Here is a 23,322-nt window from a genome sequence, read left to right as displayed (position 1 = left end):
AGGGGAAATTTTCCATTCAAATGTCAAGTATCGAGGGTTAGTTGCAACAGAATTAAGTCTTTCTGTAAAGAGTGCCTCTTGTCTTCCCTTGTTTATTGTTATTTTTTTGTAACAATTCTTTACTTTTGATCATATAGGTAAGAGGCCATACATTGCTAGAAAATGACCACAATTTCTCTCAGATAGAGAAGAGGAAGAAAGGGGTGGTGGTTCTCTTGCTAATGGATTGGTGCACAATAATTGTCCGAGAAACAAATCTAAGGTATATGAATATTGCGTCTGACTATTTAGATAAAATCACTGCTTTCCCATCGTTGTCCCTCTCATAAAAGTGGGTTGATAGGGCAAGCAAAACAAAACAAAAAGAAGAAAAGAGAAATAATTGGCCAAGGTTGTCTCAGTTCATGTAGGGACCTGTCGTTAACTCTTGATGTTAAGTAGGCTTAATTACTTAGTCTGCTTGAAACCAAAAGTGCGCTCTTAATTATTATTTTATTATTGTGTTGGTTTGTAAGAATTTTTTTCTCTATCAAATTTTGTGTAGGTTTGTGCAAACCAAAGATGATTTTTCTTCCAAGATCAACAGCCATTTGAGGCAAGAAGAGGTGAGTGAAATATTATAATTCAGCAAATAGGATTATATTTTTTGCACACTAATGCTATCAGACTTCAATTAACAGAATCCTTCTGATCAGTGTTTTTTTATGGGAAAAGGGCTTTTGTTCCAAAAATAAAGAAAGCAGCAAAGAAATGAAATCATTTGCAAGAAAATAAAAGAATTGCAAACTACCAACATCTGGTACATCTTTTCAACCAAATATACATGATTAAATTTTGTAAATCGTCTTAATAATTATTTTATTATAATAAAATTGAAATTAATACAGTCTACCCCAGTCTAATGAGTGAAATCCAGGTTGGCTATTGCTAACTCTAGGATGCTGATTTTGTAATTTTAAATGACTTATTTTGTATACAATAAAGTATGAAAAAATAAGGTAAAGTAATTATTGGGCTGCCGTTAGCACCCCATTTAAAAATGTGTGGCACGGTCTGTGTAGCAAAACGAAAAAGTGGCGGATAGAATTACATTTCCAGTCCCCCAATGATGGGGCACCTTTTTCAATTAATGAGGAGAGGGTGGGTCATTTCAAAACAAAAAACCTTGGGTGAAGATATTAATCCTTTATTTACTGCACTTTTCAAACACCTGCAAACTCTAAAGTTTAAAAGCAACCAATGTTTGTTCGCTGCCGTTAATCATCTTAGCCGACCACTTAGGAAAAAGAACTGGTGGCCTATTAAGCAGTTAATTTAGGGAGCATGTTAGATGTACATATTGCTGTATGTTGGGATGTGTATATATAGTCATCCGTGGATAAAAATTCATGTTCATTCAAATGATTAATCCAATCATTTAGGGAAGGAGACAAAATTTAAAAAAATGCGAGGAATAGACAGCAAAACTTTGAAATGTGTCTTCATTGTGTCTCTCACCGTTAACACAGTATACTGCGGGTAGACACTGCTCATAATTTCTTTTTCAGGAGGGCAGGGGAGCTCAAGAAAAAATATATGACATGCAAAAGTATACTTGCACATAAGATGTAATTGAATAAGATGTATGAAACATAGTCTACTATTTCCCTTAACAGTAGAACACACCAAATTGTATCCTCAGTTATGAGAGACTTTTCTGCTCTCTTTATTATAGCTGTTATTCTGTTCATCAGAAGATAGCAGCCTCAGGAGAAGATAGTCAGATGGGCTGAACTTGACAATGGTAAGTTAATTTATGTGCTCAGTTTGCGCTGTTTCATGGTCTTGATAAATATTCGTTAGATTTTCTTGTGTTGATTATATTTATCACTTGTTTACCCCCTGAGAAACCATTTGACATCACTTTTATCCCATCAGTCCTTAAGCGTGTGCAAAGATGTCGGGCATCGTGAATAAGGTCTATTTTACATGTTCCTCACATTGGATTTGTGTGGAACTTAGACTCAGATGAGATATTGTTATAAGGAAGTTGGTTAGATAACAAAGGATTAGTTTCGTGCTACTTGTGGGGATAAAATTTGATGTTAAAACCAATCAGAAGTGTAGTAGCTGAGACAACGGAATAGTTAGCACCTTTTTGCACAAGCATTCTGATTTGTTCATTGCATTTGCATTGTTCTTTCCGTCTTATCTGGACCATTACTTAATTAAAACAGAATTGATTTTATTGCTGTGGATGTGATAGCTTTTAGAGAGTAACATAGTTGACACAAACATTTGAACATTTGATAAAACACATGATTTGTTTCTTGGTTTAGGATTCACCAAGTGTCATGGGAATGGTGGTCATGGAGAAGATGGAATGTCTACTTATGAAATGGGGTAAGTTATTATTTTTGTAATTGTCATGATACATCTGTGGGATGAAAAGCTATGACTAAAGAGAGACAAGTTTCAAAAAGCTTACTCTTAGATTTTCATAAGAGAGGAGATAAATGCAAGAAACAACAATTTATTTCTTTAACAAAAGGTAAAGTTTTATAATATTGGATGCCTGGCAAATGGCTGTTAAGCTTGTCTAGCATAGGCAGGACGAGACAAAGCAAAGGTGATATTTAGCACTTGTTACAAAAAGAAAAGAATTACAATAACAACCAGAAGGAAACATTGGAAGTTTTCACTACAGTTACATGTAAATTCCAAGTATAGTGATTTGTTATTAGAACTAAATGTAGTCTAAATTTACAACCCGAATTATATACAGAACAATTTTTCACGTCAGTTTCGGTGGCTAGTGGTGGAAATTTACTGAGCCGCAAAGTTTTAGTATATACCAAAACAGTGAGATAATTAGGTACAAAAATGATGATATTTAACTCATTTGCTGTTGCCAACAATTACAATTTTGGCGAGCAATGACCAAACCAGTGGCTGTTGGGGTTTCTTGCCGACAAATAAAACTTTTGAAGGTATTTGTTAAGCTTTCGCGAGGAAATTTTTTCAAAAATAGTTGTGAATTCTTTTAGTATTCAAAACCATTCAGTAATTATTTCAAGCATGTTAAAATCACATTTTTATAGTCTAGATTTTGACTTCTGTTTTATCTGGAACATCATCACACATCATATCAAGGCCTTTCTGAAAGAAAAAATAACTTGAAAGATATTTTTAATTTTTTAACAAAGCTGTGGGTTAATGCCTTTGAAAAAATGCAAATTTTCCACTCTGGTAAAGTGACATGTTTGTAGTCTATAAAGCCTTCTCTTCTATGTGGGAGATCATCAAGCCTTATATCTTATTCTTTTTAAAAGAAAAACAAACTCAGAAGAAGTTTCAAATTTAATACCAAAGTCATGAGTTAACCCCTTTTGGAAAAATGCTAATTTTTTGACAATGTTAAAATGTCATAATAATAGTCTAGGAAGGCTTCTTTTTTGTGTAGATCATCGTCAAATATCATATCAAGTCCCTTTTTGTAAAAAATGATATTTTTATAGTTTAGAAAGCCTTCTTTTCATCATGAAGCATCATACCTGAGTCTTTTTCAGAAAAAAGCAGACTCAGTTCGAGAAATATCAAATTTTTGACTTAAGTCATGGGTGAATTCCATATTTTTCAATTATGTTAAAATGACCTTTTTATAGTCTAGAGCTCCTTTTTTTCTCTCCAGAACATCATAGACTGTCATATCTTAGTCCATTTCCGAAAAAGCAAGGAAATTTTTACTTTTGGACCAAAATCATGATTCAACCCTCTGGAAAAATGCACATTATTCTGCTTTGTCAAAATGACATTTTTATTGTCCAGAAAGCCTTTTGTTTCAATTAGAACATTATCAAACATCATGTCTCAGCCTTTTTCAGTAAAAAAGAGACTCAGATGAAATTTCAATTTTGTGACCAACATAGTGGGTTAACCCCCTTGAAAAAATGCTAATTACCTGACTATGTTAAAAATGACACTTTTGCAGTTTAGAAAGCCTCTTTTTCTATCTAGAACGTCATCAAACATCTTATCTAAGTAAACATCACGTCTAAGTCTTTTTTGAAGAAAAACAGACTCAAGAGAAGTTTCAAATTTTTAACAAAATTCTTTATAAAAATGCTTTTTTGAGTATATTAATACATTTTTAAAGTCTAGAAAGATTTCGTTTCCATCTGGAACGTCTTTAAACATCATATCAAGGTCTTTTTCAAAGAAAAAAATATTGAGAAGAAATTTCCAATTTTTGACCAAAATCATGGGCTAGCTCTAGAAAGGCTTTTCTCCCATTCAGAACATTATTAAACATCATGTTTAGGTCTTTTTCAAACCAATTGAGACTCAGAAGAACTTTAAAATTTTTGACAAAAATCATGGTTTAACCCGTTTGGAAAAATGGACTTTTTCACACTATGTTAAACTGATATTTTTGTAGTGCAGAAAGCCCTTTTTCCTATTTAGAACATTACAAAACATCATTTCTAGATCTTTTTCAAAGAAAATGAGAATCAAAAGAAGTTTTAAATTTTTGACGAAAATCATGGGTTAACCCCTTTGGAAAAATAGACATTGTCCCACTGTGTTGAAATGACATTTTTGTAGTCTAGAAAGCCTTTTTGACATTTAGAACATTATTTAACATCGTGTCTAGGTCTCTTTCAAAGAAAATAAGACTGAGAGGAATTTTCAAATTTCTGTTAAAAATCATGGGCTAACCCCTTAGAAGAAATGGACATTTCCCACTGTTAAAATGACCTTTTTGAAGTCAAGGAAGTCTTTTTTCCCCATTTAGAACATTATTGAACATCATGTCTAGGTATTTTTCAAACAAAATGAGACTTAGAAGAAATTATAAATTTTTGAGGGAAATCATTGGACGTTGTCCCACTACATTTTTGTAGTCTAGAAAGTCCTTTTTCACATTTAGAACATTATTTGTTATCATGTCTAGGTATTTTTCAAAGAAAATGAGACTCATAAGAAATTTTTAATTTTTGAGGCAAATCACGGATTCACCCCTTAGGAAAAATGGACATTGTTCCACTATGTTAAAATATCATTTTTGTAGTCCAGAAAGCCTTTTTCCCATTTAGAACATTATTAAACATCATGTTGAGGTATTGTTAAAAGAAAATAAGACTTAATAAGAAAAATAAAAGAAAAAGAAAAATAAGACTAAAATCCTGGATTACCCCCTTTAGCGAAATGGTCATGTTCCGAGTATGTTAAAATGACATTTTTGTAGTCTAGAATTTTTTTTTATTTAGAACATATTTAAACATAAATTTGTGAGTGAAATCATGGGTTATCCCTTTTGGAAAAATGGACATTTTCCCACTATGTTAAAATGACATTTTTGTAGTCAAGGAAGTCATTTTTTCCTATTTAGAACATTATTGAACATCATGTTTTAATATTTTTAAAATTTTTGATTTTTTGAAGGAAATCATTGGACATTGTCACACTATGTTAAAATGACATTTTTGTAGTCTAAAAAGCCCTTTTTCCCATGTTGGGTATTATTAAACATCGTATTTAGGTATTTTTCAAAGAAAATGAGACTTTGAAAGAAAATATAAATTTTGGAGGGAAATCATGGGTCTATGGACATTTTCACACTACGTTAGATTGACATTTTTATAGTCTAGAAAGCCAAATCATTGGACATTGGATAATGTCCCACTATTGGACATTGTCCCATTATGTTAAAATAACATTTTTGTAGTGCAGAGAGCCCTTTTACCTATTTACATTATTCAACATCATGTCTAGATCTTTTTCAAAGAAAATGAGACTTGGAAGACCTTTCAAAGTTTTGAGGAAAATCCTGGGTTAACCCCTTTGCAAAGATTGAGATTGCCCCAGTCTGTCAAAATCACATTTTTGAAACCAAGAAAGTCTTTTTTCCCATTTAGAACATTATTAAACATCATGTCTAAGTATTTTTCAAGGAAAATGGGACTCAGAAGAACTTTCAAATATTTGACGAAAATCCTGGGTTAACCCCTTTAAAAAAAACCATTTTCACAGTATCTTAAAATGACATTTTTGTAGTCTACACAGCCTTTTTTTTTCATTTCGAACATAATTAAACATCACGTCTAGGTCTTTTTCAAAGGAAATGAGACTTTGAAGAAATGTCCAATTTTTGACAAACATCATGGGGTAACCCCTTAGAAAAAAATGGACATTTTCATATTTTCACATTTTTGTTGTCTAGAAAGCCTTTTTTGCCATTTAGAACATTATTAAACATCATGTCTAGCTATTTTTTAAAGAAAAATAGACTCACAAGAAATTTCAAATTTTTGACCAAAATCCTGGGTTAACCCGTTTGGAAATACGGACATTGTCCCACTATGTTAAAATGACATTTTTGTATACTAAAAAGCCCTTTTTTTGTATTTAGAACGTTATTAGACATCATGTCTAGGCCTTTCTCAAAGAAAATGAGACTGAGAACAATTCTCAAATTTTTGACGAAAATCATGGGTTACTCCCTTTGGAAAAATGGACCTTTTCCCAGTATGTTAAAATGACATTTTTGTAGTCTAGAAAGTGTTTTTTTTTTCATTTAGAATACATTTAAACATCATGTGTAGGTCTATTCCAAAGAAAATGAGACTCGGAAGAAATGTCCTATTTTTGACGAAAATCAAGGGGTAGCCCCTTACGAAAAAAGGACATTTTCACACAATGTTAGATTGACATTTTAGTAGTCTAGAAAGCCTTTTTTGCTATTTAGAATATAATTAAACATCATGTATAAATCTTTTTCAAAGAAATTGAGACTCAGAAGAACTTTCAAATTTTCGACGAAAATCATGGGTTAACCCCTTTGGAATAATGGACATTTTCACACTATGTTAAAATGATATTTTTGCAGTGCAGAAAGCTATTTTTCCTATTTAGAACATTATAAAACATCAATTGTAGATCTTTTTTAAAGAAAATAAGCCTCAGAAGAATTTTTAAATTTTTGACGAAAATCATGGGTTAACCCCTTTGGAAAAACGAACATTGTCCCACTATGTTAAAATTGACATTTTTGCACTCTAGAAAGCCTTTTTTTGTCATTGAGTTAAACATTATGTATAGGTCTTTTTCAAAGAAAATGAGACTGAGAAGAGTATTCAAATTTTTGTCGAAAATAATGGGCTAACCCCTTAGGAACAGGGGTCTTTTTTGCATGAGCATGCGCGACCGCTGACTTGTCAAAGAGCACGCGACCAGTGACAGCGACCGTGCTGCATAGTCATAGGAACCAAATTGTTCGCTTAAAGCGCGCTTGAGATTGAAATGGTAGCAGGAACTTAGGAAAACCTTCGTTGTACAAAATAAGTAAAGATCTGTTGATTTAAAGTGGAGACTGATGCGCTGAACGAGGTGAAAGAGCAAGTTTCTCAAGGATGTCTGACACGAACATGGCTGCTTGTTGTTGTTTGGCGCTCGACTCGTGTCTTGATTCCCCTTTAAGAACCGCAAAGTTTGCCATAGAATGCATTGCTGATGCGTAGCTATTGAGCAAAATGTTCTTTATTTATTGTTTGTCTATAAATCGGATGTAAATCAGTTTCTCGATGCCGTAGAGGATTTCTGTCAATAATTTGTTAATAGCTGATTTAGCCATATTTCGGGACTGGATTAATAACGATCAGCGGGCGACTACCACGCCGTTTTCAGTTGGAATAGAAAGTTTTTGCCTTAAGTATTTTAGCGATACAAAGTTTGTTTATAGGAAAATTGTAGAACTTCTTGTTTTTGCGTGGACTAACATTGTAACGCATCTTTTACAGGATTTACTTTTGGCCAGAACTTAAATGTTCTAATGATTTTTAACTTTTGGTCGGCATCACATGTTTACTGTACTTCTTGGGAAACCTAACCGTTTGTTTCATCAAAATCGGTCACAAGATTGGACTCTAATTTCAGTCCTATTAAATGCAGTTTTGACTGTGTCTCATTGATATTCATTTTTTTTATTGTTCGAGACATACAGAGTGACTACCACCAACATCTCACCAGGTGACTAATCTACGTCTCATGTGCGCTTAATTTTGTAGCTTTAAAGTGCTGGGAAAATTGTAGAACATATATTAATTCACTGCTGAACTGAACATCGGCTTTCGTGCACTTCAAACCCACTCGCTGAAATTTGCTATGTTTTTTTTTTTAATATTTCTCTTCCTTTTCCATTTCAAAACAAAGAAAATTGAAAATGTTTACTTGCATCAACAAACGTTTCTGCACTTTGTTTAGACTTTGATGAGGTCAGCGCAATCCTCCAGGCACTACATATACGCGCGCTGTTGTCCAAGTCAAGTGGGGAGATGAAATTTGATAGTAGCTCGTGTATGTTAAAGCCGGTCTACTTCGCTTTTGTTAACACCATGTTAGAGTTTTTTTTGCAAACTACACATTTTGTTAAATCACGAGCACATTCGCCAAGACCAACGAGCAAAATAATCGCTATGATAGCTTTGAGACGCGCCATTTTGATGAAGGCAAACCCTATGGTGAGCCTCCATGCACATCGCTTGTTCAGCGGTCGCGCATGCTCATGCAAAAAAGACCCCTGTTCCCCTTAGGAAAACTGGACTTTGTTCCACTATGTTAAAATGACATTTTTGTTGTCTAGAAAGCCCCCTTTTCTCATTTAGAGCATTATTAAACGTTATGTCTGGATATTTTTCAGAGAAAATGAGACTGAGAAGAATTTTTCAATTTTTGTTGAAAATCATGGGCTAACCCCTTAGGAAAACTGGACATTGTCCCCATTTGTTAAAACGACATTTTGGTGGTCTAGAAAGCCTTTTTTCCCATTTAGAACATTATTCAACATCATGTCTAAGTATTTTTCAAAGAAAATGACAAAATTTGTAGTCTAGAAAACCCTTTTTTTATTTAGAACATTATTAAATACCATGTCTAGGTCTTTTTCAAAGAAAATGAGACTCAGAATAAATTTCAAATTTTTGACGAAAATCATGGGGTAACCCCTTAGAAAAAAATGAACAGTGTCCCACTGTGTTAAAAGGACATTTTTGTAGTCTAAAAATCTCTTTTTCCCATTTAGAACATTATTAAACATCATGTCCAGGTCGTTTTCAAGGAAAATCAGACAGAGAAGAAATTTCAAATTTTTTGACGGAAATCATGGGTTAACCTCTTTTGAAAAATGGACTTTGTCCCACTATGTTAAAATGAGGTATTTTTCAAAGAAAATGAGACTCAGAAGAAATTTTAAATTTTGGAGGGAAGTCAAGGGTTAACCCCATGGGAAAAATGGATATTGTCCCACTATGTTAAAGTGACGTTTTTGAAGTCAAGAAAGTCCTTTTTTCCTTTTAGAACATTATCAAACATCATGTCTAGGTCTTTTTCAAAGAAAATGAGACTTAGATGAACTTTCAAATTTTTGACGAAAATCATGGGTTAACCCCTTGGGAAAAATGAACATTGTCCCCCTTTAGAAAAATGGACATTTTTCCAGTATGTTAAAATGAAGTTTTTTTTAGTCTAGAAAGGTTTTTTTATTTAGAACGTATTTAAACATCATGTATTTTTCAAACAAAGTGAGACTGAGAAGAAATGTCCAATTATTGACGAAATCATGAGGTATCCCCTTTCAAATTTTTGAAGGAAATCATGGGTTAACCCTTAGGCAAAATGGACATTGTCCCACTTTGTTAAAATGACATTTTTGTAGTTTAGAAAGCCTTTTTTCCTATTTAATATTATTAGACATTATGTGTAGGTCCTTTTCAAAGAAAATGAGACTCAGAAGAAATTTCAAAATTTTGACTAAAATCCTGGTTTAACCTCTTTGGAAATATGGACATTGCCCCGGGGTTACCCGCTTTAGAAAAATGGTCATGTTTCGAGTATGTTAAAATGACATTTTTGTAGTCTAGAAAGTTTTTTATATTATTTAGAAGATATTTAAACATTATGTCTAGGTCTTTTTCAAAGAAATTGAGACTCCTATTTTTGATGCAAATCAAGGGGCAACCCCTTAGGAAAAATGGACATTTTCTCACAATGTTAGATTGACATTTTTGTAGTCTGGAAAACCTTTTGTTGCCATTTAGAATATAATTAAACACCATGTATAGGTCTTTTTCAAAGAAATTGAGTACTCAGAAATACTTTCAAATTTTTGACGAAAATCATGGGTTAACCCCTTTGGGAAAACGGACATTTTCACACTTTGTTAAAATGACATTTTTGCAGTGTAGAAAGCCGTTTTTCCTATTTAGCACATTATTAAACATCATGTCTAGGTTTTTTTTTTAAAGAAAATGAGATTCAGAAGAAATTTCAAATTTTTTCACTAAAATCATGGGTTCCCTTCTTTAGGAAAATGGACATTTTTCTAGTATGCTAAAATGAGGTTTTTTTAGTCTAGAAAGTTTTTTATTTAGAACTTATTTAAACATTATTTTTTGGTAATTTTCAAACAAAGTGAGACTGAGAAGAAATGTCCAATTTTTGAGGAAAATCACGAGGTACCCCCTTAGGGAAAATTGGCTTTTCACACAATTTTAGATTGACATTTTTGTAGTCTAGAAAGCGTTTTTCTTTTTTCAAGAATATAATTAAACATCATGTATAGGTCTTTTTCAAAGAAATTGAGACAACTTTTAAATTTTTGATGAAATCGTGGGTTAACCCCTTTTGAAAAATGGACACTATCCCATTATGTTTCAATGACATTTCTGTTGTGTAGAAAGCCCTTTTTCACATTTAGAACATTATTAAGCATCATGTGTCACTATTTTTTAGACTGAGAAGAAATTTCACATTTTTGACCAAAATCCTGGGCTAACCCTTTCGGAAATATGGTCATTGTCCCACTATGTTAAAATGGCATTTTTGTATCCTAGAAAGCCCTTTTTTTCTATTCAGAACAATATTAAACATCATGTCTAATTCTTTTTCAAAGAAAATGAGACTGAGAAGAATTTTCAAATTTTTGACTAAAATCATGCGTTACCCCCTTTAGAACAATGGACATTTTTCCGGTATGTTAAAATGATATTTTTGTAGTCTAGGAAGTTTTTTTATTTAGAACATATTTAAACATTATGTCTAGTCTTTTTCAAAGAAAATGGGACTCAGAAGAAATGTCCAATTTTTGACGAAAATCATGGGGTAACCCCTTTTTCTTATTTTTGTTGTCTAGAAAGTTTTTTTTTTTATTTAGAAGATATTTAAACATTATGTCTAGGTCTTTTTCAAAGAAAATGGGACTCAGAAGAAATGTCCAATTTTTGACGAAAATCATGGAGTAACCCTGTAGAAAAAAATGGACATTTTCACACTGTTAGATTGACATTTTTGTTGGTCTAGAAAGCCTTTTTCGCCATTTAGAACATTATTAAACATCATGTTCAGCCCTTTTTCTTATTTAGAGCATTATAAAACATATGTCTAGATCTTTTTCTTACAAGATGAGACTCATAAGAACTTTGAAAGTTTGAGGAAAATCATGGCTTGACCCCTTTGGAAAGGTGGACATGTTCCCAGCATTTTGAAATGACATTTTTGTAGTTTGGAAACCCTTTTTTTTTTTCATTGAGAACATTATTAAAATCATGTGTAGGTATTTTTCAAAGAAAATGAGACTGAGAAGAATTTTCCAATTTTTGTGGAAAATCGTGGGCTAACCCCTTGGGGAATTTGGACATTTTCCCACTATGCTAAAATGGAATTTTTAAAGTCAAGGAAGTATTTTTTCTCACTTAGAACATTATTAACATCATGGTTTGGTATTTTTCAAAGAAAATGAGACTCAGAAGAAATTTCAAATTTTTGAAGGAAATCATGGGTTAACCCTTAGGCAAAATGGACATTGTCCCACTTTGTTAAAATGACATTTTTGTAGTTTAGAAAGCCTTTTTTCCTATTTAATATTATTAGACATTATGTGTAGGTCCTTTTCAAAGAAAATGAGACTCAGAAGAAATTTCAAAATTTTGACTAAAATCCTGGTTTAACCTCTTTGGAAATATGGACATTGCCCCACTATGTTAAAATGATATTTTTGTAGTCTAGAAAGCCCTTTTTTATTCAGAACATTATTAGGCATCATGTGTAGCTCTTTTTCAAAGAAAATGAGACTCAGGAGAATTTTCAAATTTTTTACGAAAATCCGGGGTTACCCCCTTTAGAAAAAATGGTCATGTTTCGAGTATGATAAAATGACACTTTTGTAGTCTAGAAAGTTTTTTATATTATTTAGAAGATATTTAAACATTATGTCTAGGTCTTTTTCAAAGAAATTGAGACTCCTATTTTTGATGCAAATCAAGGGGCAACCCCTTAGGAAAAATGGACATTTTCTCACAAATGTTAGATTGACATTTTTGTAGTCTGGAAAGCCTTTTGTTGCCATTTAGAATATAATTAAACACCACGTATGGGTCTTTTTCAAAGAAATTGAGTACTCAGAAATACTTTCAAATTTTTGACGAAAATCATGGGTTAACCCCTTTGGGAAAACGGACATTTTCACACTTTGTTAAAATGACATTTTTGTAGTGTAGAAAGCCCTTTTTCCTATTTAGAACGTTATAAAACATCATTTCTAGATCATTTTGAAAGAAAATGACACTCAGAAGAACTTTGAAAGTTTTGACGAAAGTCATGGGTTGACTTCTTTGGAAAAGTGGACATTTTCCCAATGTTTTTAATTTACATTTTTTTTTAGTCTGGTAAGCGTTTTTCCCTTAGGAAAAATCGAAATTTTTCCACTCTGTTGAAATGACATTTTTTAAGTCAAGGAATTCTTTTTTTCTCATTAAGAACATTATTAAACATCATGTCTAGGTATTTTTCAAAGAAAAGCAGACTTAGGAGAAATTTTAAATGTTTGAGGAAAATCATGGGCTAACCCCCTTGAAAAAATGAACATTGTCTCAGTATCAAAAGGAGACATTTTTGTATCCTAGAAAGCCTTTTATTCCATTTGGAACATTATTAAACATCATGTGTAAGTATTTTTCAAGGAAATTGAGAATCAGAAGAACTTTCAAATATTTGATGAAAATCATGGGTTAGCCCCTTTGCAAAAATGGACATTGCCAACTATGTTAAAATTACATTTATAAAGTCAAGAAAGTCTTTTTTCCCCTTTAGAACCATATTACACATCATGTCTTGGTATTTTTCAAAGAAAATGAGACTCGTAAGAGCTTTCAAATTGTTGACGAAAATCATGGGTTAACTCCTTTGGAAAAATGGACATTTTCCCACTATGTTAAAATGACATTTGTGTAGTCTAGAAAGACTTTTTTTTCTATATGGAACATCGTCAAACATCATACCAAGGCCTTTTTCTAAGAAAATTTATTTCGGAAGAAGTTTAAAATTTTTTACTAAAGTCATGGATTAACCCCTTTGGAAAAATGGACATTTTTAACTATGATAAAATGACATTTTTTGTCTTCTATGTGGACTTGTGGACTCAACTGTTTAGAAAAATGTTTGGGCATCAAATATGAAGTCTTTATTTTACCATCCTGAAACAAAACTGTTTTCGCCAAAAATAAAAATGCTATTTTTAAGTAAAGTGTTCAATTCATAAACTGATGACATTTTAGATAGAAATTTCATTTAAGCATTGAACTGTGGCCTTGACGTTTACTTCAAACACATCTTATAACAAACTTAGAGTTGTAGATAATAAAAAAATTAAGTAGCCTTCCTCTCAGGTTTACACTCTATTTCTTCTATCGGTTTGCATTTTGAATCGAAGACATTTTATTATTTTTAGGTCATTGACACAAATTCTAAAAAACATCTTCAAGAAACATAGAAGTTTTGGAACTTCTAATTTATCCTCATACGAATCACGTGCTCAAAAATTGATACAATTTAAAAAAAAACCGGGACTTCTTTTCTTTTCCTTTCTTTGCTGTTTCTTCATAAAAAATAAAATAAACTAAGAAAAAGAGAAAAAAATAGAGAGGTAGTTGATCACTTGGGCTGTCTGCAATAGGAGATATCTGTTGAAGTTGAATTTTCATTTTTTTTACCTGTAAATTTCAATATTGATTTTTTTTGTTAGAGCTTACAGTGATAACGATATAGTTCATAGTGGCCTAGTGGGTAAGTTCGCTTTCTTTAAATTAAACACATGGTGACCGCTTCTCTCCTGCCGCCGTTTAATTTAGTTTGTGTGACTTACGAAGGGAGCTCAGCCTCCGGTTGAACCTCCGTTGGTGGGCAGTTTTGCTTTTTTTTCTTCATCGTCTTCGAGGAATTTTGACTCAATTTTTTTCCTGGATTTTTTTCTTTCTTTTAAGCAACCAAAGAGTTCATTATTATTTTTTGAATTCTTTGGTTGTTTAAAAAGAAGAAAAAATCCAGGAAAAAAAGTTATTGTCAAAATTTTTCTAAGAAGATGAAGAAAAAAAAGCAAAACGGCCCGCTGGCGGAGGTTCAACCGGGGGCTGAACCCCCTTCATAAGTCACTCAAATTAAATTAAACGGCGGCAGGGGGGAAGCGGCCGCCTTGTGTTTAATTTAATGAAAGTGAGCTTATCCACTAGGCCACGCAAGCGTTGCCTGAGAAAGAGGAGCAAAATTAACCTAGAAGTAGGTACAGGGTCTATTGTTCTCAGTGAATAGCGTTGATTAGTCATAATTTATTCATCCCACGTGCGGAATGTCACCTTACTTGTGAATTAATCTTAGAACACAACAAACAACGTTTCTGAGCGTTCGCTCCGCGCAAAAAATATTTAAAGGCAGTTTGTGTTTCCAATTTTCGACTAGAGAAGGATTTTATAGCTTTCTTGTGTCACACGAAAAGTTTTTGAAGTATAATTCGCTTTGTTGGTTTTTTATCTAGAATGATCTTGTTTTGCATACAGTAATTTGACTGTAATTCAAAATCGTGCGTAGCCTTTTGATTAGTTATAATTTATTCGAATCCCGTGCTGAATGTTCAAGAAGTGTAATGTCAAGTTGAGCGGTGAAAGTTGTGTAGGATAATGTTTGACAGAATAGTTGCTAACTTGATTGCCTTCTTTTTTTTTTTCAGTTGTAGCGCTCTGAAGATGGAGTGAACTAAAGGACGTGCTTTAAAACGTCAGTCTTTTGTCACACCAGGAGTCAGAACTTTCGTTGAAATACATGAGATAAACTTTATTGAAACGTCTATCTGAGTATTATTTTGTCTAAGTGTAGAACACTATAGTATTTGAAAGTCGAACTAGAATTTTGTATAAGTGTAGAACAGTATAGTATTTGAAATTCGATCTAAAATTTCGTCTAAGTGTAGAACACTATAGTATTTGAAAGTCGATCTAAAATTTCGACTAAGTGTAGAACAGTATAGTATTTGAAAGTCGAACTAGAATTTTGTCTAAGTGTAGAACAGTATAGTATTTGAAAGTCGAACTAAAATTTTGACTAAGTGTAGAACAGTATAGTATTTGAAATTCGATCTAAAATTTTGACTAAGTGTAGAAGAGTATAGTATTTGAAATTCGATCTAAAATTTTGACTAAGTGTAGAACACTATAGTATTTGAAAGTGTAGTAAAATTTTGACTAAGTATAGAACACTATAGGATTTGAAATTCGATCTAAAATTTTGACTAAGTGTAGAACAGTATAGTATTTGAAATTCGATCTAAAATTTTGACTAAGTGTAGAACACTATAGTATTTGAAAGTGTAGTAAAATTTTGACTAAGTATAGAACACTATAGGATTTGAAATTCGATCTAAAATTTTGACTAAGTGTAGAACACTATTGTAGTGTATGTCAAAGCCAACTATTTGGCTTAAAGATCAACAGTATTTCAACGACTAGTAGAAACAAGTATTTGAATACTGCATGAAAGTAGTGTAAAATTAATTTCACTACTTTCAAACAGTATTTAAATACTAGTTTCTATAGTAGTCGTTCGAATACTTACTTGTTTATCCTACGTTCTATACAACAACGAAAATAAACTTTATTACGCAATCTTTACAAATGTTTGATAAGATTTCTTAAAAAGAATCTCCAGGATCTGATCCTCTCTTGTAATCTGAATGGATGGCTAGAAAAAGAAGAGAGAAGTAATATATCAAACATGAGACGCAGTGTTTCATCACCAGATGAAACACCGAGAAGAGAATTGAAAATACGACGCGCAGCGGAGTATTTTTGACGAACTTCGAGGTGTTTCATCTGGTGATGAAACACTGTGTCGAATGTTTGATATTTCTTCTCAAACAAAATCATTTTTGAAGGAGAAATTAAGGATGCAAAAATGAGCAGTTTTTCATCTGATATCCAAACACTCATTAAACATGAATTTCCTTTGAATTTTCTTTATGAATTATTAATGAGTTTGAGAAATTCATGTCAAAACTCATTTCGCTCATATCAAATGTTGTTTATCAGCTAAAATCCATAGTTTACAATTCTCCATTGTAGTATCGTCACGGACTAACATTCCGCACGGGATATGAATAAACAATATGGCTAATCAACGTTATTCTCTGAATACAATAGACCCTGTACCTACTTCTAGGTTAATTTTGCCTCACTTTCTCAGGCAACGCTTGCGTGGCCTAGTGGATAAGTTCACTTTCTTTAAATTAAACACAAGGCGGCCGCTTCCCCCCTGCCGCCGTTTAATTTAATTTAAGTGACTTATGAAGGGGGTTCAGCCCCCGGTTGAACCCCCGCCAGCGGGCCGTTTTGCTTTTTTTTCTTCATCTTCTTAGAAAAATTTTGACTATAATTTTTTTTCCGGATTTTTTCTTTTTTTTAAACAGCCAGAGAATTCAAAAAATAATAATGAACTCTTTGGTTGCTTAAAAGAAAGAAAAAAATCTCAGGAAAAAAATTAAGTCAAAATTTCTCAAAGACGATGAAGAAAAAAAAACAAAACTGCCAACCAACGGAGGTTCAACCGGAAGCTGAGCTCCCTCCATAAATCACTCAAATGAAATTAAACGGCGGCAGGAGCCAAGCGGTCGTCATATGTTTAATTTAAAGAAAGCGAACTTACCCACTAGGCCACGCAAGCGCGCCTGAGAAAGAGCAGCAAAATTAACGTAGTTGCTAAGTTGTTTGAGAGTTTCTCCTTCTGTGTTTAAGTAGCTGTTCCTGTCTCTTTCTTATGCTCAGTGTGAATAAATGCTCTGTCGCGGTTACATCTCTTGTTCATTAAAACAGGATAATATAACCTAATCTTCCCTACCTCTGCCTCTTCCATTCCTCTACTTCCTCTTTGTGACTTGCTTCGGAGTGAAGTTACTTGGTTTCTTCTACTTGATTTCTTTCACATGGCTTCCCTGACTCAGTTTTCAGGTCAAATCATCTGCATCGCTCATCTTTCTGTGAGGAAATCGTCATTGATAGGTTGGATTATCAATCATCAAACAATCGAAGTGAAGGTTTCGCATCTAAAATGCCATGTAAATAAAGTTAAATAAATGTCTTCTCTTGGTGTCAGGATGTGAAAAGTAAGTGAATGGACATTGTAGAGAATACTTTAACGATAGCTCACAACAGTATCACTATGGTTAATTCAAGTGTCGTATGAAAGACTATCAAAATCGTTAACTTGCATTTGTATGATTCTGTCATTGTAACGTCAAGGATGACAACAACCGAAAGAAAAATGACCTCAGTTCAAAGGAACATCATCCTAAGGAATAATACATTATCGCCCGACATTTTTTTGTTCCATTTTGTTCCCGAGTTGTGCTTTTGTTGGCCTGTGTCATCTTTCCCATACCAAGCTATTTCCTGTCTACCATCCCATAATTCCCAAAATAAACAGTTCCGAGATTAACCAACCTAGAGACTACGCGGAAAGTTTTCTGGTGGTGAATGCTGTCTACTGACGCCGATATCTAATGACGGTAAATGATCTGTACTGACGATGAATGATGTCTAGTGGCCCTCTGTGATGTCCAACGACGCTCGATGATGTGTAGTGGCGAGGAATGAACAGTGACGCTGATGATTTCTAGTGACGGTAAATGATAACTAGTGACGGTAATTAATGTCTAGCAGTGGTAAATGATGCCCGGTGGAGGTGAATGATGTCTACTGATGGTAAGCTGTCCTGTGATAGTAAACTCAGTCTAGTGACCGTAAATTAAGTTAAGCGATGGTGAATGATGTCTGGGGATAGTGAATTATGTCTAGTGACGATGACGGATGTCTAGTGACGGTGAATGATGTCTGCTGATAGTGAATGATGTCTTCTGATGGTAAATGATGTCTACTGGTGGTGAATGATGTCTTCTGGTGGTGAATGATGTCTACTGACGGTTAATTATGTCTATTGATGGTGAATGATGTCGAGTTATGATGTCAACTGTCGGTGATTCGTGTCTACTGATGGCGAATGATTTCTAGTGATGATGACTGATGACAAGTGACCGCAAATGATGTCTGCTGATGGTGAGTGATGTCTAGTAATGGTGCGTGATGTCTAGTGATAGTGAATGATGTCTAGTAATGGTGAATGATGTCTAGTGATGGTGAGTGATGTGTAGTGATGGTGAGTGATGTCTAGTGATGGTGAATTATGTCACTTGTCTTGGAATGATGTCTATTGTTTTAGAATGTTGTCTAGTGACAGTTAATGATGTGTAGTGATGGGGAATGATGTTTACTGACAGGGAATTCTGTCTACTATTGTTTACTGAAGTCTAGTGATGACGTGGTGTGATGGATTATCATAGTGAATGATGTGTTATAGGAAATGGTAACTTATGATAGGGAAAGATGGGGAATGACTTATCATGGCTTTTACTTAAAAACATTTCTGTATAATTATATCGGGACATGTGGAAGGTATTTACATGTGGTCACTTGTCTGTTATGGTATCCGTTAATTATTGTCTAGATTCTAAAACCAGGATGCCCTTGCAATTCGTGAGGTGTTACAAATAAAACTTATTGTTAAATTTCTTACCTCATTTTGTCTAAAACTACTTTCTCTTCATCTCTTCTTCCACTTCGAATGACCTCAAGGGCGTTTTCCTAAAAAAATATCATCCCAAGTTAAAATAAGTGAAAAGTAAATCATTTTGACCTACTGGGTATACCAGAGACAAAGAACACAACTTGGAGATGCTTTCTTTGATGTCTTTTTTTGTGTAGTAGATTTGCAAATGACTGGTGTATATAAAAAAATAAACAAAAATAAACTGATAAAAAAAATTCATCTAACCTAATAAATTGTCAGTTTCTTGCATTCTTCTTTACTTTCTCATCATTTTCTTACAACCCAAAACAGCTCTCCAAGTGCAAAAAATTGAACAATTCACCAGGTTTAATATCATGATCAGCACATCTTTCTCAAAACAATAATGTGGATCAGTAACTGACAAGTTTAGTTCCCCAAGAATTTTCACAAGTCAGCCACGAGCGCAAGTCAAGAAATTTATTTTTACATGCCAGTGCTGTAAGAAAACTGTTGGGAGCACTGAATCTCTGAATCTCAGAAATCCAGGGTGTCAAGCACACAAAGTTGTCAGCCAAAAATTCAATTTTGTACTGCACAAGGGGTATAGAATGTTGACAATGCCCAACAGGTCCTGTTGGAGCAAAGTCCTAGTCTCATGGCACAAAATCAGTTACGATGTCATCACTGGTCATCTTTTGGTTGACCCATAATACTATTGGGTGTGATTCACTGATGGATTTCCATTCCTCTTACAAGTTGTTCCTCACATCCTTCCATTTTTGTTCAGTCACTCTGTCGTTCAGGCAAATCATGACGTCATTGGCTAACTATCATTAACTTTGTCTTTATATTCAACGTACTTAAAACAATTATTATTATTATTGGGATTGAACTTTGCCTTGTATGAAATACTTTTGGTTGTGTGTGATCTATAACAGCTACATGTATAGGCACTTTAACTGACTCAATTTGGCACTCATTCAGGGCATCAACACAGGATTGTATCATCCAATCTCGTTACCTTTACATTTCCTCTTTGTGACTTGATGCGAAGAAGTTTCTTTGTTTCTTTTCCTTGATCTCTATCCACTGGCTTCCCAGACTCAGTTTTCACTTCAAATCATCTGCACTGCTCATCTTTCTGCAAGGAAATTGCCATTAGATTGAATTATCAATTAATCGGTTAAAAAAACAAACGAACGTATAGGTTTCGCAGCCAATAGGGCAAGAAAAAAAGTTCAAGAAATTAATACATCCTCTCTTGGTGTAAGGTTTTGAAAAGTAGGTGAATGGACATTCTAGAAAATGCATTTAGGTAGCTCAAAATGATATCACTATGGCAACTTGTAGTGTCCAAGAAATGACTATATCTGCATTTCTATGATTCTAAAATTGTAACGTCAAAGATGAAAACATTAGAAAGGAAAAATACTTACTTCAGTTCAAAAGAATATCTTCACAAGAAATAGAAGATTTTCACATTCCATATATTATTTTTGTTTCATTTTGTTAAGTTGTACCTGACAGAAGACAACAACTACGTTAGCCTGTGTCATCTTTGACATACCGAGATAAGCTAAGATATCCCTTGTATGTACCACCCTTTAATTCCCATACCACTTAAACAGTCCTGTAAGTAGCGGCCTTGGAGATTACAGGGAATTGCTTTCTCTAAAACATTAGAGAAGTATCACCTTACAACCAAAACTGATCAGGAATAAAGTAGTCAGATAGAAAGCACTGTATGATTCAAAAAAGAAAAAGGAAGTAATCTTACCCAATAAATGGGATCAGGGATATGGAAGCCCAGGATATCATATGGAATCTTGAATTGAGTTCCTCTCTTCCTCAGAGGTGAGTTTACAACTCATTTCAAAATATAAAGCAGTTCCTACCCTTTTGTCTATAACATATTACTTTATTTTGCCTTATATCATTTTGTTGTCCAGATCAACATATATCTTCAGTCTTAGACTAAACGGCTTGACAGAAGGATGCACTTTGAAAACAAAATAAGTCCAGTCATTCTTTACATGTAGCTTGGAACGTTTTACAGAAGTGACCTCTCCCTCCTTACACCTCTCCCCCACACTACGCTCTACCCCCAGCTTACAACTGATTTTGTATACCCAGGTACAGTGTAAGAGGGAGGGATCGAGAGGATGATGAATTCTGTGGAAAGCACATGGAAAAATTAATTTCTTCCCTGTTTTTTACAGATTTTAGTGGCCTGCATAAACGTCTACAGATTATAATTATGCACTAGTGGGTTATTGTTCAGCAATTAAGGCTTTATGATAACTGCTATAATGTAGGAATTTTCTACAATGGACCATGTTCAGAATCATATGAATTTTTTTTACACCAAAAGCATCCATGAAATGACATGAAAAGAAAAAAAAAAAGTAACATTTGTCACTTGAAGAATGCACCCCTTTATGCAAACCTCCCATGTTTTATCATGGATCAGTTGTGAAGTTTGTCATGTACTGATCATTATTATGTCAGCATTTTAAAAATGGGTAGTCCTTGCAGATGTTCTTAAAGTGTTACATGTACGTACAAAGTTCATTATTAAATTACTTACCTCATTTTGTATAACACTACTTTCTCTTCATCTCTTCCTCCATTTCCAATGATTTCAAGGGCACTTACCTAAAAAATATCATCCCGAGTTAATATAAGTGAACAGTCAACCATAAGATAATTATTAGTTACTCACTAGGATGTTACTCGCATTGTAAACAATTGCTTTTTACCTTCTGGGTCTACCAGACACACAGAATAGAAATTGGAGATGTTTTCTTTGATATTTTCTTTATAAACTGATAAACTGATGCAAACAATCACTTACCCTTCAATATTGTCAGTATGTTGCATTTCCTCCTTTCCTTCTCATCATCTTTTTACAACACAAAACAGCTCTGATCAAAACCACCTACAAATTAAAAAAACGACAACAACAAAAAAGTCAGCAGGTTTACTTTAGTGATGAGTACATTTCTCAGGATCAGTAACTGGCAAGCTGCTCTAAACGTTTCAAAACCCAGCCATGAACACAAGTCAAGACTGTGAGGAAACCTGTAGGGAGCACTGTCTAAATCTGACTGAACCTATGAAATCCAGGATGTCTATATAGCACTCTAAGTTATGTGCAAAAACTAAAATTTTGTGTTGCACAAGGGGGCAAAGTAAATTGATAAACCTGTAGAAAAGAAAATTAACACTACCACAAAATTGCCGGGATATACATTGATGAGACTATGTCTTGGGATAATCAGATATCCCACATCATGACTATTAAGTTCAAAATGGTTTGCAAAATAGGTCTCTCACTAAGGAGTCAAGAACATTAGTTGCTGATAATTGATCACTAGGTTGAGCTAGGGAGGTAGGGACTTTTCAGACTGTGTCTCCTACAGTTCTTGTGTTTGCTTCCAATCTGCCTATGGGGATTTCAATGGGAATTTCCTCTTACTAAGTTTCCACAATAAAGTCCCCAGCATTGGTATGTTGTAACAACTGTTCCTTGGGTCCTGTACAGCGCCCAATTTAATAACACTTTTACATGTGTAATTTACAATTATTGTAAAATCTCAAAACAATAGCTACTCTTGTAAATTGATTGTGTAAAAGTTTCATTCAATTTACCTCAGGTTAGTTATAAAAAAGAGTGCTGCAATTTTTTTAAAGTATCTGACCAATACATTTCTGTAGCGATATATATGACATGGACCAAAACAGTGCTATCTTTTAACACTCCAGATAAGGCTACTAGTATAAAATATTTGATTATGATCAAAATAATAAATTACCCTGACTAGTGGGCAGGTCTAACTTTAGAGTCTGTGCATGTAACAAACCCTAACAAACCTATGATCTCAAATTAATTAAAGCTATAAAGATAATACTAATTTCTGTAGCACTGTTTATAGTGGATCAAGACACTAAGTACCAAGGAAAGCTAACGTTGCAAGCATGTCTGGTGGTGCTGCTCTATTGCAGTTATTAGTCATAAAGGACAGCTGCTTATCAAAACATGCTGTTTCTGCTCTGTATAAAAGTCTGATTTTTTTTTCAGATTTAATTTAGATTTTTTCAGTTTTAAGTAAACTGAAAGACATACATACATGTTAGTTGCCGTCTGGGAGGCCTGTATAGGACATACTTAAGACTGAGGGCATGGTTTTTTTCTTATACGGGCTTGTAGGCTGGCAAATAACGTATTTGTTTTTTCCTACTCATAAAATTTTCAGGAAATTTACCTCAGCCTAATTTCAACCTATGTATGTGTGTTGATGTAGAGTGCGACTGAAAGCAAACCAGAACTAAAATTTACAACATTTTAAACTTGAAATCATCATAATTAAGGTTTCTTCAGTATAAAGAAAGGTTTGAGTCTTGGTA

The 23,322-nt window shown here is 33.6% G+C and overlaps 3 long non-coding RNA genes across 4 annotated transcripts; 1 reads left to right on the top strand and 2 right to left on the bottom strand.

The window, feature by feature from the left end:
- The first annotated feature begins 200 nt into the window (after nt 1-200).
- LOC140951391 (uncharacterized) lies at nt 201-15,313 on the top strand. The gene is made up of 5 exons (XR_012167281.1): nt 201-262; nt 545-605; nt 1,715-1,783; nt 2,319-2,382; nt 15,032-15,313. It is a non-coding gene; the product is annotated as an uncharacterized lncRNA (long non-coding RNA).
- A 433-nt stretch (nt 15,314-15,746) lies between these two features.
- LOC140952635 (uncharacterized) lies at nt 15,747-18,993 on the bottom strand. 2 transcript variants are annotated; one of them, XR_012167370.1, is made up of 3 exons: nt 17,793-18,187; nt 17,191-17,327; nt 15,747-16,038 (listed from the first exon to the last, which is right to left on the bottom strand). It is a non-coding gene; the product is annotated as an uncharacterized lncRNA (long non-coding RNA). The 2 variants fall into 2 exon arrangements; XR_012167369.1 differs by lacking the exon at nt 17,793-18,187 and adding an exon at nt 18,922-18,993 and having other exon boundaries at nt 15,748-16,038.
- An 810-nt stretch (nt 18,994-19,803) lies between these two features.
- On the bottom strand, nt 19,804-21,852 carry LOC140952636 (uncharacterized). The gene is made up of 4 exons (XR_012167371.1): nt 21,770-21,852; nt 21,503-21,570; nt 20,352-20,435; nt 19,804-20,056 (listed from the first exon to the last, which is right to left on the bottom strand). It is a non-coding gene; the product is annotated as an uncharacterized lncRNA (long non-coding RNA).
- Between the last annotated feature and the right edge of the window lie 1,470 nt (nt 21,853-23,322).

Source organism: Porites lutea, chromosome 11 (assembly GCF_958299795.1).
Source record: "Porites lutea chromosome 11, jaPorLute2.1, whole genome shotgun sequence".
In the NCBI taxonomy this organism is placed as follows: Eukaryota; Metazoa; Cnidaria; class Anthozoa; order Scleractinia; family Poritidae; genus Porites; species Porites lutea.
Note: the sequence above shows the minus strand (reverse complement) of the source record. Positions and strands in the feature narration are given on the sequence as shown.